General features: G+C 49.6%; 2 long non-coding RNA genes across 10 annotated transcripts; both read right to left on the bottom strand.

The window, feature by feature from the left end:
- Positions 1-542: 542 nt before the first annotated feature.
- On the bottom strand, positions 543-10,907 carry LOC127922607 (uncharacterized). Its single transcript, XR_008111734.1, has 4 exons — positions 10,816-10,907; positions 9,257-9,362; positions 5,938-6,079; positions 543-646 (listed from the first exon to the last, which is right to left on the bottom strand). It is a non-coding gene; the product is annotated as an uncharacterized LOC127922607 (long non-coding RNA).
- Positions 3,139-5,105, bottom strand: LOC127922608 (uncharacterized). Of its 9 annotated transcripts, XR_008111738.1 has the most exons (5): positions 5,067-5,105; positions 4,047-4,102; positions 3,842-3,934; positions 3,553-3,673; positions 3,139-3,487 (listed from the first exon to the last, which is right to left on the bottom strand). It is a non-coding gene; the product is annotated as an uncharacterized LOC127922608 (long non-coding RNA). The 9 variants fall into 9 exon arrangements; XR_008111742.1 differs by lacking the exons at positions 4,047-4,102; positions 5,067-5,105 and adding an exon at positions 4,327-4,470 and having other exon boundaries at positions 3,139-3,580; positions 3,758-3,878; XR_008111737.1 differs by lacking the exons at positions 4,047-4,102; positions 5,067-5,105 and adding an exon at positions 4,271-4,455 and having other exon boundaries at positions 3,139-3,459; positions 3,581-3,878.
- Positions 10,908-11,462: the final 555 nt, after the last annotated feature.

Raw genomic sequence — 11,462 nt, 5'->3', positions numbered from 1 at the left:
CCCGAGGGGTGGGGCATGTGTTGCTGGGGGAACAGTTTACCCGAGGGGTGGGGCCTGTGTTGCTGGGAGAACAGTTCACCCGAGGGGTGGGGCTTGTGTTGCTGGGGGGAACAGTTTCACCTGAGGGGTGGGGCCTGTGTTGCTGCGAGAACAGTTTACCTGAGGGGTGGGGCCTGTGTTGCTGGGGAGAACAGTTTACCTGAGGGGTGGGGCCTGTGTTGCTGGGAGAACAGTTTACCCGAGGGGTGGGGCATGTGTTGCTGGGGGAACAGTTTACCCGAGGGGTGGGGCCTGTGTTGCTGGGAGAACAGTTCACCCGAGGGGTGGGGCTTGTGTTGCTGGGGGAACAGTTTACCTGAGGGGGTGGGGCCTGTGTTGCTGCGAGAACAGTTTACCTGAGGGGGTGGGGCCTGTGTTGCTGGGGGAACAGTTTACCTGAGGGGTGGGGCCTGTGTTGCTGGGGGGAACAGTTTCACCTGAGGGGTGTGGCCTGTGTTGCTGAGGGGAACAGTTTACCTGAGGGGTGGGGCCTGTGTTGCTGGGGAGAACAGTTTACCTGAGGGGTGTGGCCTGTGTTGCTGGAGGTTGTGTCGTTGGTAGTTTCGGGGCATTGCCATTCGCTTGGCCATTTGCTGCGTTTCCTGACCTGCGTACATTAGAAATCATCATGTGAAATGCAACAGCTGTGACCCAGACAAAGTCACCCAGTTTTACATACTATATGCTTTTAATCTCATACAATTTCTACGTCACACAACCTGTTAAACTAATCACAGACGTGCCACCATCTAGGTTTGAACAGTTTTGTGATGAGATGAACCCAATTTACAGAGACAAGAATCTTTATTGACATTTTGTTGGTTTACTCATAATCTAGGTGTCCATAAGCTACAGTTGAAGTCGGAAGTTTACATACACTTGGGTTGGAGTCATTAAAACTCATTTATCAACCACTCCACACATTTCTTGTTAACAAATGATAAGTTTTGGCAAGTCGGTGAGGACATCTACTTTGTGCATGACACAAGTAATTTTTCCAACAATTGTTTACAGACAGATTATTTTCACTGTATCACAATTCCAGTGGGGCAGAAGTTTACATTCACTAAGTTGACTGTGCCTTTAAACAGCTTGGAACATTCCAGAAAATTATGTCATGGCTTTAGAAGCTTCTGACGAGTCCTATATCAACATAACCTGAAAGGCCGCTCAGCAAGGGAGAAGCCACTGCTCCAAAACCGCCATAAAGCCAGACTACGGTTTGCAACTGCACATGGGGACAAAGATCGTACTTTTGGAGAAATGTACTCTGGTCTGATGAAACGAAAATAGAACTGTTTGGCCATAATGACCATCGTTATGTTTGGAGGAAAAAGGGGGATGCTTGCAAGTTGAAGAACACCATCCCAACCGTGAAGCACGGGGATGGCAGCATCATGTTGTGGGGTGGTAGCATCATGTTGTGGGGGTGGCAGCATCATGTTGTGGGGGTGGCAGCATCATGTTGTGGGGGTGGCAGCATCATGTTGTGGGGGTGGCAGCATCATGTTGTGGGGGTGGCAGCATCATGTTGTGGGGTGGCAGCATCATGTTGTGGGGGTGGCAGCATCATGTTGTGGGGGTGGCAGCATCATGTTGTGGGGTGGCAGCATCATGTTGTGGGGTGGCAGCATCATGTTGTGGGGGTGGCAGCATCATGTTGTGGGGGTGGCAGCATCATGTTGTGGGGTGGCAGCATCATGTTGTGGGGGTGGCAGCATCATGTTGTGGGGGTGGCAGCATCATGTTGTGGGGTGGCAGCATCATGTTGTGGGGGTGGCAGCATCATGTTGTGGGGGTGGCAGCATCATGTTGTGGGGTGGCAGCATCATGTTGTGGGGGTGGCAGCATCATGTTGTGGGGGTGGCAGCATCATGTTGTGGGGTGGCAGCATCATGTTTTGGGGTGGTAGCATCATGTTGTGGGGGTGGCAGCATCATGTTGTGGGGGTGGTAGCATCATGTTGTGGGGGTGGCAGCATCATGTTGTGGGGGTGGCAGCATCATGTTGTGGGGGTGGCAGCATCATGTTGTGGGGTGGCAGCATCATGTTGTGGGGGTGGCAGCATCATGTTGTGGGGTGGCAGCATCATGTTGTGGGGTGGCAGCATCATGTTGTGGGGGTGCTTTGCTGCAGGAGGGACTGGTGCACTTCACAAAATAGATGGCATCATGAGGAAGGGAAATTATGTTGATATATTGAAGCAACATCTCAAGACATCAGTCAGGAAGTTAAAGCTTGGTCGCAAATGGGTCTTCCAAATGGACAATGACCCCAAACATACATCCAAAGTTGTCACAAAATGGCTTAAGGACAAAAAAGTCAAGGTATTGGAGTGGCCATCACAAAGCCAAGACCTCAATACCAAAGAAAAATTGTGGGCAGAACTGAAAGCGTGTTCGAGCAAGGAGGCCTACAAACCTGACTCGGTTACACCAGCTCTGTCAGGAGGCCTACAAACCTGACTCAGTTACACCAGTTCTGTCAGAAGAAATGGGCCAAAATTCACCCAACACATTGTGGGAAGCCTGTGGAAGGCGACCGAAACGTTTGACCGAAGTTAAACAATTTAAAGGCAATGCTACCAAATACTAATTGAGTGTATGTTAACTTCTGACCAACTGGGAATGTGATGAAAGAAATACAAGCTGAAATAAATCATTCTCTCTACTATTATTCTGACATTTCACATTCTTAAAATAAAGTGGTGATCCTAACTGACCTAAAACAGGGAATTTTTACTCTGATTAAATGTCAAGAATTGTGAACAACTGAGTTTAAATGTAATTTGGCTAAGGTGTAAGTAAACTTCCAACTTCAACTGTAAGTGTCCATAGCTAGGTGTCCATCCAATTAGCGATAGAAGCGTGGTGATAGACAGTGTTTACCTAGAGCGTGGTGATAGACAGTGTTTACCTAGAGCGTGGTGATAGACAGTGTTTACCTAGAGCGTGGTGATAGACAGTGTTTACCTAGAGCGTGGTGATAGACAGTGTTTACCTAGAGCGTGGTGATAGACAGTGTTTACCTAGAGCGTGGTGATAGACAGTGTTTACCTGGAGCGTGGTGATAGACAGTGTTTACCTAGACCGTGGTGATAGACAGTGTTTACCTAGAGTGTGGTGATAGACAGTGTTTACCTAGAGCGTGGTGATAGACAGTGTTTACCTAGAGCGTGGTGATAGACAGTGTTTACCTAGAGCGTGGTGATAGACAGTGTTTACCTAGAGCGTGGTGATAGACAGTGTTTACCTAGAGCGTGGTGATAGACAGTGTTTACCTAGAGCGTGGTGATAGACAGTGTTTACCTGGAGCGTGGTGATAGACAGTGTTTACCTAGAGCGTGGTGATAGACAGTGTTTACCTAGAGCGTGGTGATAGACAGTGTTTACCTAGAGCGTGGTGATAGACAGTGTTTACCTAGAGCGTGGTGATAGACAGTGTTTACCTAGAGCGTCTAGAGCGTGGTGATAGACAGTGTTTACCTAGAGCGTGGTGATAGACAGTGTTTACCTAGAGCGTGGTGATAGACAGTGTTTACCTGGAGCGTGGTGATAGACAGTGTTTACCTAGAGCGTGGTGATAGACAGTGTTTACCTAGAGCGCCTGGAGCGTGGTGATAGACAGTGTTTACCTAGAGCGTAGTGATAGACAGTGTTTACCTAGAGCGTGGTGATAGACAGTGTTTACCTAGAGCGTGGTGATAGACAGTGTTTACCTAGAGCGTGGTGATAGACAGTGTTTACCTAGAGCGTGGTGATAGACAGTGTTTACCTAGAGCGTGGTGATAGACAGTGTTTACCTAGAGCGTCTGGAGCGTGGTGATAGACAGTGTTTACCTAGAGCGTGGTGATAAACAGTGTTTACCTAGAGCGTGGTGATAGACAGTGTTTACCTAGAGCGTGGTGATAGACAGTGTTTACCTAGAGCGTGGTAATAGACAGTGTTTACCTAGAGCGTGGTGATAAACAGTGTTTACCTAGAGCGTGGTGATAGACAGTATTTACCTAGAGCGTAGTGATAGACAGTGTTTACCTAGAGCGTGGTGATAGACAGTGTTTACCTAGAGCGTGGTGATAGACAGTGTTTACCTAGAGCGTGGTGATAGACAGTGTTTACCTAGAGCGTGGTAATAGACAGTGTTTACCTAGAGCGTGGTAATAGACAGTGTTTACCTAGAGCGTGGTGATAGACAGTGTTTACCTAGAGCGTGGTAATAGACCGTGTTTACCTAGAGCGTGGTGATAGACAGTGTTTACCTAGAGCGTGGTGATAGACAGTGTTTACCTAGAGCGTGGTGATAGACAGTGTTTACCTAGAGCGTGGTGATAGACAGTGTTTACCTAGAGCGTGGTGATAGACAGTGTTTACCTAGAGCGTGGTGATAGACAGTGTTTACCTAGAGCGTGGTGATAGACAGTGTTTACCTAGAGCGTGTGATAGACAGTGCTTCACCAGAGCGTGCAGGATAGACAGTGCTTACCCAGAGCCGCAGGATAGACAGTGTTTCACCAGAGCCATGGGTGACAGACAGCATACCAGACAAGGTGATAGACAGTGCTTACCTAGAGCTGGGTGATAGACAGTGTTTTACCTAGAGCGTGGGTGATAGACACAGTGTTTACCTAGAGCGTGGGTGATAGACAGTGTTTCACTAGACGTGGTGATAGACAGTACACCCAGAGCCGCAGTGATATCATGCTTCACCCAGAGCGGCAGATAGACAGTGCTTCATCCAGAGAGTGGTGATAGACAGTGTTTGTCTAGACAGGATAGACAAAGTGTTTCACTCAGAGCGTGGTGATAGATCAGTGCTTCACTCAGAGCCGTAAGTGATAGACAGTGTTTACCTAGAGCGTGGTGATAGACAGTGTTTACCTAGAGCGTGGTGATAGACAGTGTTTACCTAGAGCCAGTGGGTGATAGACAGTGTTTACCTAGAGCGTGGTGATAGACAGTGCAGTTTACCTAGAGCGTGCAGTGATAGACAGTGTTTACCTAGAGCTGATGATAGACAGTGGCTTTACCTGGAGCGTGGTGATAGACAGTGTTTACCTAGAGCGTGGGTGATAGACAAAGTGCTTCACTCCAGAGCTGACGTGGTGATAGACAGCAGCAGTGTTTACCTAGAGCGTGGTGATAGACAGTGTTTACCTGGAGCGTGGTGATAGACAGTGTTTACTCTAGACAGCTCCTGGAGCTGGGTGATAGACCAGTGTTTTTACCTAGAGCGTGGTGATAGACAGTGCTTACCTAGAGCTGGTGATAGACAGTGTTTACCTAGAGCGTGGTGATAGACAGTGTTTACCTAGAGCGTGGTGATAGACAAAGTGTTTACCTAGGAGTTGCATGGTGACAGACAGAGTGGCTTCACCCAGGAGCCTAGAGCGTAAGTGATAGACAGTGCTCTACCCAGGAGCGTGATGATAGACAGTGTTTACCTAGAGCGTGGTGATAGACAGTGTTTACCTAGAGCGTGGTAATAGACAGTGTTTATCTAGAGCGTGGTGATAGACAGTGTTTACCTAGAGCGTGGTGATAGACAGTGTTTACCTAGAGCGTGGTGATAGACAGTGTTTACCTAGAGCATGGTGATAGACAGTGTTTACCTAGAGCGTGGTAATAGACAGTGTTTACCTAGAGCGTCTGGAGCGTGGTGATAGACAGTGTTTACCTAGAGCGTGGTGATAAACAGTGTTTACCTGGAGCGTGGTGATAGACAGTGTTTACCTAGAGCGTGGTGATAGACAGTGTTTACCTAGAGCGTGGTAATAGACAGTGTTTACCTAGAGCGTGGTGATAGACAGTGTTTACCTAGAGCGTGGTGATAGACAGTGTTTACCTAGAGCGTGGTGATAGACAGTGTTTACCTAGAGCGTGGTAATAGACAGTGTTTACCTAGAGCGTCTGGAGCGCGGTCCTTTGAGGCATCTTTCCAGGGTATCCCTTCTGAACACATAGAGCAGCACTAACACCAGCAGCACCAGGATGGGAACCACCAGCAGGAAGAAGATCAGCAGGCCGTCCCTCAGGGAATAATCTGGGAGAAGCAGAGTGATAGTTATTAGTGAAGATCAGCAGGCCGTCCCTCAGGGAGTGAACAGTACCCATCTATAATGACAGGCAGGTAGAGACAGGAAAGGTGTGCAGTGAACAGTACCTGTCTATAATGACAGGCAGGTAGAGACAGGAAAGGTGTGCAGTGAACAGTACCTGTCTATAATGACAGGCAGGTAGACAGAGGAAAGGTGTGCAGTGAACAGTACCTGTCTATAATGACAGGCAGGTAGAGACAGGAAAGGTGTGCAGTGAACAGTACCTGTCTATAATGACAGGCAGGTAGAGACAGGAAAGGTGTGCAGTGAACAGTACCTGTCTATAATGACAGGCAGGTAGAGACAGGAAAGGTGTGCAGTGAACAGTACCTGTCTATAATGACAGGCAGGTAGAGGGAGGTGTGCAGTGAGGATTACCTGTCTATAATGACAGGCAGGTAGAGGGAGGTGTGCAGTGAACAGTACCTGTCTATAATGACAGGCAGGTAGAGGGAGGTGTGCAGTGAGGATTACCTGTCTATAATGACAGGCAGGTAGAGGGAGGTGTGCAGTGAGGATTACCTGTCTATAATGACAGGCAGGTAGAGGGAGGTGTGCAGTGAGGATTACCTGTCTATAATGACAGGCAGGTAGAGGGAGGTGTGCAGTGAGGATTACCTGTCTATAATGACAGGCAGGTAGAGGGAGGTGTGCAGTGAGGATTACCTGTCTATAATGACAGGCAGGTAGAGGGAGGTGTGCAGTGAACAGTACCTGTCTATAATGACAGGCAGGTAGAGGGAGGTGTGCAGTGAGGATTACCTGTCTATAATGACAGGCAGGTAGAGGGAGGTGTGCAGTGAGGATTACCTGTCTATAATGACAGGCAGGTAGAGGGAGGTGTGCAGTGAGGATTACCTGTCTATAATGACAGGCAGGTAGACAGAGGAAAGGTGTGCAGTGAACAGTACCTGTCTATAATGACAGGCAGGTAGAGACAGGAAAGGTGTGCGGTGAACAGTACCTGTCTATAATGACAGGCAGGTAGAGACAGGAAAGGTGTGCAGTGAACAGTACCTGTCTATAATGACAGGCAGGTAGACAGAGGAAAGGTGTGCAGTGAACAGTACCTGTCTATAATGACAGGCAGGTAGAGGGAGGTGTGCAGTGAGGATTACCTGTCTATAATGACAGGCAGGTAGAGGGAGGTGTGCAGTGAACAGTACCTGTCTATAATGACAGGCAGGTAGAGGGAGGTGTGCAGTGAGGATTACCTGTCTATAATGACAGGCAGGTAGAGGGAGGTGTGCAGTGAGGATTACCTGTCTATAATGACAGGCAGGTAGAGGGAGGTGTGCAGTGAGGATTACCTGTCTATAATGACAGGCAGGTAGAGGGATGTGTGCAGTGAGGATTACCTGTCTATAATGACAGGCAGGTAGAGGGAGGTGTGCAGTGAACAGTACCTGTCTATAATGACAGGCAGGTAGAGGGAGGTGTGCAGTGAGGATTACCTGTCTATAATGACAGGCAGGTAGAGGGAGGTGTGCAGTGAGGATTACCTGTCTATAATGACAGGCAGGTAGAGGGAGATGTGCAGTGAGGATTACCTGTCTATAATGACAGGCAGGTAGAGGGAGGTGTGCAGTGAGGATTACCTGTCTATAATGACAGGCAGGTAGAGGGAGGTGTGCAGTGAGCAGTACCTGTCTATAATGACAGGCAGGTAGAGGGAGGTGTGCAGTGAGGATTACCTGTCTATAATGACAGGCAGGTAGAGGGAGGTGTGCAGTGAGGATTACCTGTCTATAATGACAGGCAGGTAGAGACAGGAAAGGTGTGCAGTGAACAGTACCTGTCTATAATGACAGGCAGGTAGAGACAGGAAAGGTGTGCAGTGAACAGTACCTGTCTATAATGACAGGCAGGTAGAGACAGGAAAGGTGTGCAGTGAACAGTACCTGTCTATAATGACAGGCAGGTAGAGGACAGGTGTGCAGTGAGGATTACCTGTCTATAATGACAGGCAGGTAGAGGACAGGTGTGCAGTGAACAGTACCTGTCTATAATGACAGGCAGGTAGAGGACAGGTGTGCAGTGAACAGTACCTGTCTATAATGACAGGCAGGTAGAGGACAGGTGTGCAGTGAACAGTACCTGTCTATAATGACAGGCAGGTAGAGGACAGGTGTGCAGTGAGGATTACCTGTCTATAATGACAGGCAGGTAGAGGACAGGTGTGCAGTGAACAGTACCTGTCTATAATGACAGGCAGGTAGAGGACAGGTGTGCAGTGAACAGTACCTGTCTATAATGACAGGCAGGTAGAGGACAGGTGTGCAGTGAACAGTACCTGTCTATAATGACAGGCAGGTAGAGGACAGGTGTGCAGTGAGGATTACCTGTCTATAATGACAGGCAGGTAGAGGACAGGTGTGCAGTGAACAGTACCTGTCTATAATGACAGGCAGGTAGAGGACAGGTGTGCAGTGAACAGTACCTGTCTATAATGACAGGCAGGTAGAGGACAGGTGTGCAGTGAGGATTACCTATCTATAATGACAGGCAGGTAGAGGACAGGTGTGCAGTGAGGATTACCTATCTATAATGACAGGCAGGTAGAGGGAGGTGTGCAGTGAGGATTACCTGTCTATAATGACAGGCAGGTAGAGGGAGGTGTGCAGTGAGGATTACCTGTCTATAATGACAGGCAGGTAGAGGGAGGTGTGCAGTGAGGATTACCTGTCTATAATGACAGGCAGGTAGAGGGAGGTGTGCAGTGAGGATTACCTGTCCTGTCTATAATGACAGGCAGGTAGAGGGAGGTGTGCAGTGAACAGTACCTGTCTATAATGACAGGCAGGTAGAGGGAGGTGTGCAGTGAGGATTACCTGTCTATAATGACAGGCAGGTAGAGGACAGGTGTGCAGTGAGGATTACCTGTCTATAATGACAGGCAGGTAGAGGGAGTGTGCAGTGAGGATTACCTGTCTATAATGACAGGCAGGTAGAGGACAGGTGTGCAGTGAGGATTACCTGTCAATAATGACAGGCAGGTAGAGGACAGGTGTGCAGTGAGGATTACCTGTCTATAATGACAGGCAGGTAGAGGACAGGTGTGCAGTGAGGATTACCTGTCTATAATGACAGGCAGGTAGAGGGAGGTGTGCAGTGAGGATTACCTATCTGTGCAGGCCCGCTGTCCACACTGCCCCCTCTCCCTGACTTGGCACAGTCAGGAGGTCCCCAGCCGTCATTACAGTGGCAGTGGCCCTGGTTGTTACACACCTGTGGGAAATATACCAATCAATTAACTAATCAACCAGCCAATACAATAGACACTGGTCTCTCTCCCAAGTAGAGCCAATCAATTAACTAATCAACCAGCCATTACAATAGACACTGGTCTCTCTCCCAAGTAGAGCCAATCAATGAACTTATCAACCAGCCAATACAATAGACACTGGTCTTGACTCCCAGAAGAGCCAATCAGATGGCCTGTATCACGTGATGTACCCGACCCTTCTAGAGGGTGAGATCTCTCCCCAGAAGAGCCCATCAGATGGCCTGAGGCATTCACACTAGGCTCCCATTCCGCCTCTACACTCTAACCACTAGGCTACCCTGCCGCCTCTACACTCTAACCACTAGGCTACCCTGCCGCCTCTACACTCTAACCACTAGGCTACCCTGCCGCCTCTACACGCTAACCACTAGGCTACCCTGCCGCCTCTACACTCTAACCACTACGCTACCCTGCCGCCTCTACACTCTAACCACTAGGCTACCCTGCCGCCTCTACACTCTAACCACTAGGCTACCCTGCCGCCTCTACACTCTAACCACTAGGCTACCCTGCCGCCTCTACACTCTAACCACTAGGCTACCCTGCCGCCTCTACACTCTAACCACTAGGCTACCCTGCCGCCTCTACACTCTAACCACAAGGCTACCCTGCCGCCTCTACACTCTAACCACTAGGCTACCCTGCCGCCTCTACACTCTAACCACTAGGCTACCCTGCCGCCTCTACACTCTAACCACTAGGCTACCCTGCCGCTCTACACTCTAACCACTAGGCTACCCTGCCGCCTCTACACTCTAACCACTAGGCTACCCTGCCGCCTCTACACTCTAACCACTAGGCTACCCTGCCGCCTCACACTCTAACCACTAGGCTACCCTGCCGCCTCTACACTCTAACCACTAGGCTACCCTGCCGCCTCTACACTCTAACCACTAGGCTACCCTGCCGCCTCTACACTCTCAACCACTAGGCTACCCTGCCGCCTCTACACTCTAACCACTAGGCTACCCTGCCGCCTCTACACTCTAACCACTAGGCTACCCTGCCGCCTCTACACTCTAACCACTAGGCTACCCTGCCGCCTCTACACTCTAACCACTAGGCTACCCTGCCGCCTCTACACTCTAACCACTAGGCTACCCTGCCGCCTCTACACTCTAACCACTAGGCTACCCTGCCGCCTCTACACTCTAACCACTAGGCTACCCTGCCGCCTCTACACTCTAACCACTAGGCTACCCTGCCGCCTCTACACTCTAACCACTAGGCTACCCTGCCGCCTCTACACTCTAACCACTAGGCTACCCTGCCGCCTCACACTCTAACCACTAGGCTACCCTGCCGCCTCTACACTCTAACCACTAGGCTACCCTGCCGCCTCTACACTCTAACCACTAGGCTACCCTGCCGCCTGTGGGTGAGACCTTCTCTTACCCCTCGGCTGTTACATGTGTTGTTGGCATCACAGTGGAGGTCCACAGACAGTAGAGCTGAGGCATTCACACACTGGAAGTCAAGGCAGGCCTGGAAGAAAAAGAGAGGAGTCCTGGATATTATCTCTGGATTCAAACAAACCTCCCATAGCAATGACAACAAGGCATTATGGTTGTCCTGCCGCCTCAGTACACACCACCCACACTGTGGAAGAAATGGTTTGACACACACACCACCCACACTGTGGAAGAAATGGTTTGACACACACACCACCCGCCCTGTGGAAGAAATGGTTTGACACACACCACCCACACTGTGGAAGAAATGGCTCGACACACACCACCCGCCCTGTGGAGGAAGTGACATCATCTTAGAAAGACAGAAAGGGTCAAAGTTGAAGACACTGAAACCAAAAAGGCTAATCTTACCTTCCCTTGGTGCAGGGGCTGCCCTGGTTGACATAGGCAGGGTCAAGAACATCAGAGCCCAGGTTAAAGTCTGCGTTGACACACGAAGAACCATCGATGATCTGGTTACTGACCGAGCCTCCAGGAGGAGGGTTGTTGGTGTTTACGTTAGTGCACTGTACCTTCCCACACATGGCATTACTGCAGGAACACAGTGGAGACAGGAGGAGTCAGTAGTAA

The sequence above is a fragment of the Oncorhynchus keta genome, unplaced genomic scaffold (genome assembly GCF_023373465.1).
Source record: "Oncorhynchus keta strain PuntledgeMale-10-30-2019 unplaced genomic scaffold, Oket_V2 Un_contig_26377_pilon_pilon, whole genome shotgun sequence".
In the NCBI taxonomy this organism is placed as follows: domain Eukaryota; kingdom Metazoa; phylum Chordata; class Actinopteri; order Salmoniformes; family Salmonidae; genus Oncorhynchus; species Oncorhynchus keta.
Note: the sequence above shows the minus strand (reverse complement) of the source record. Positions and strands in the feature narration are given on the sequence as shown.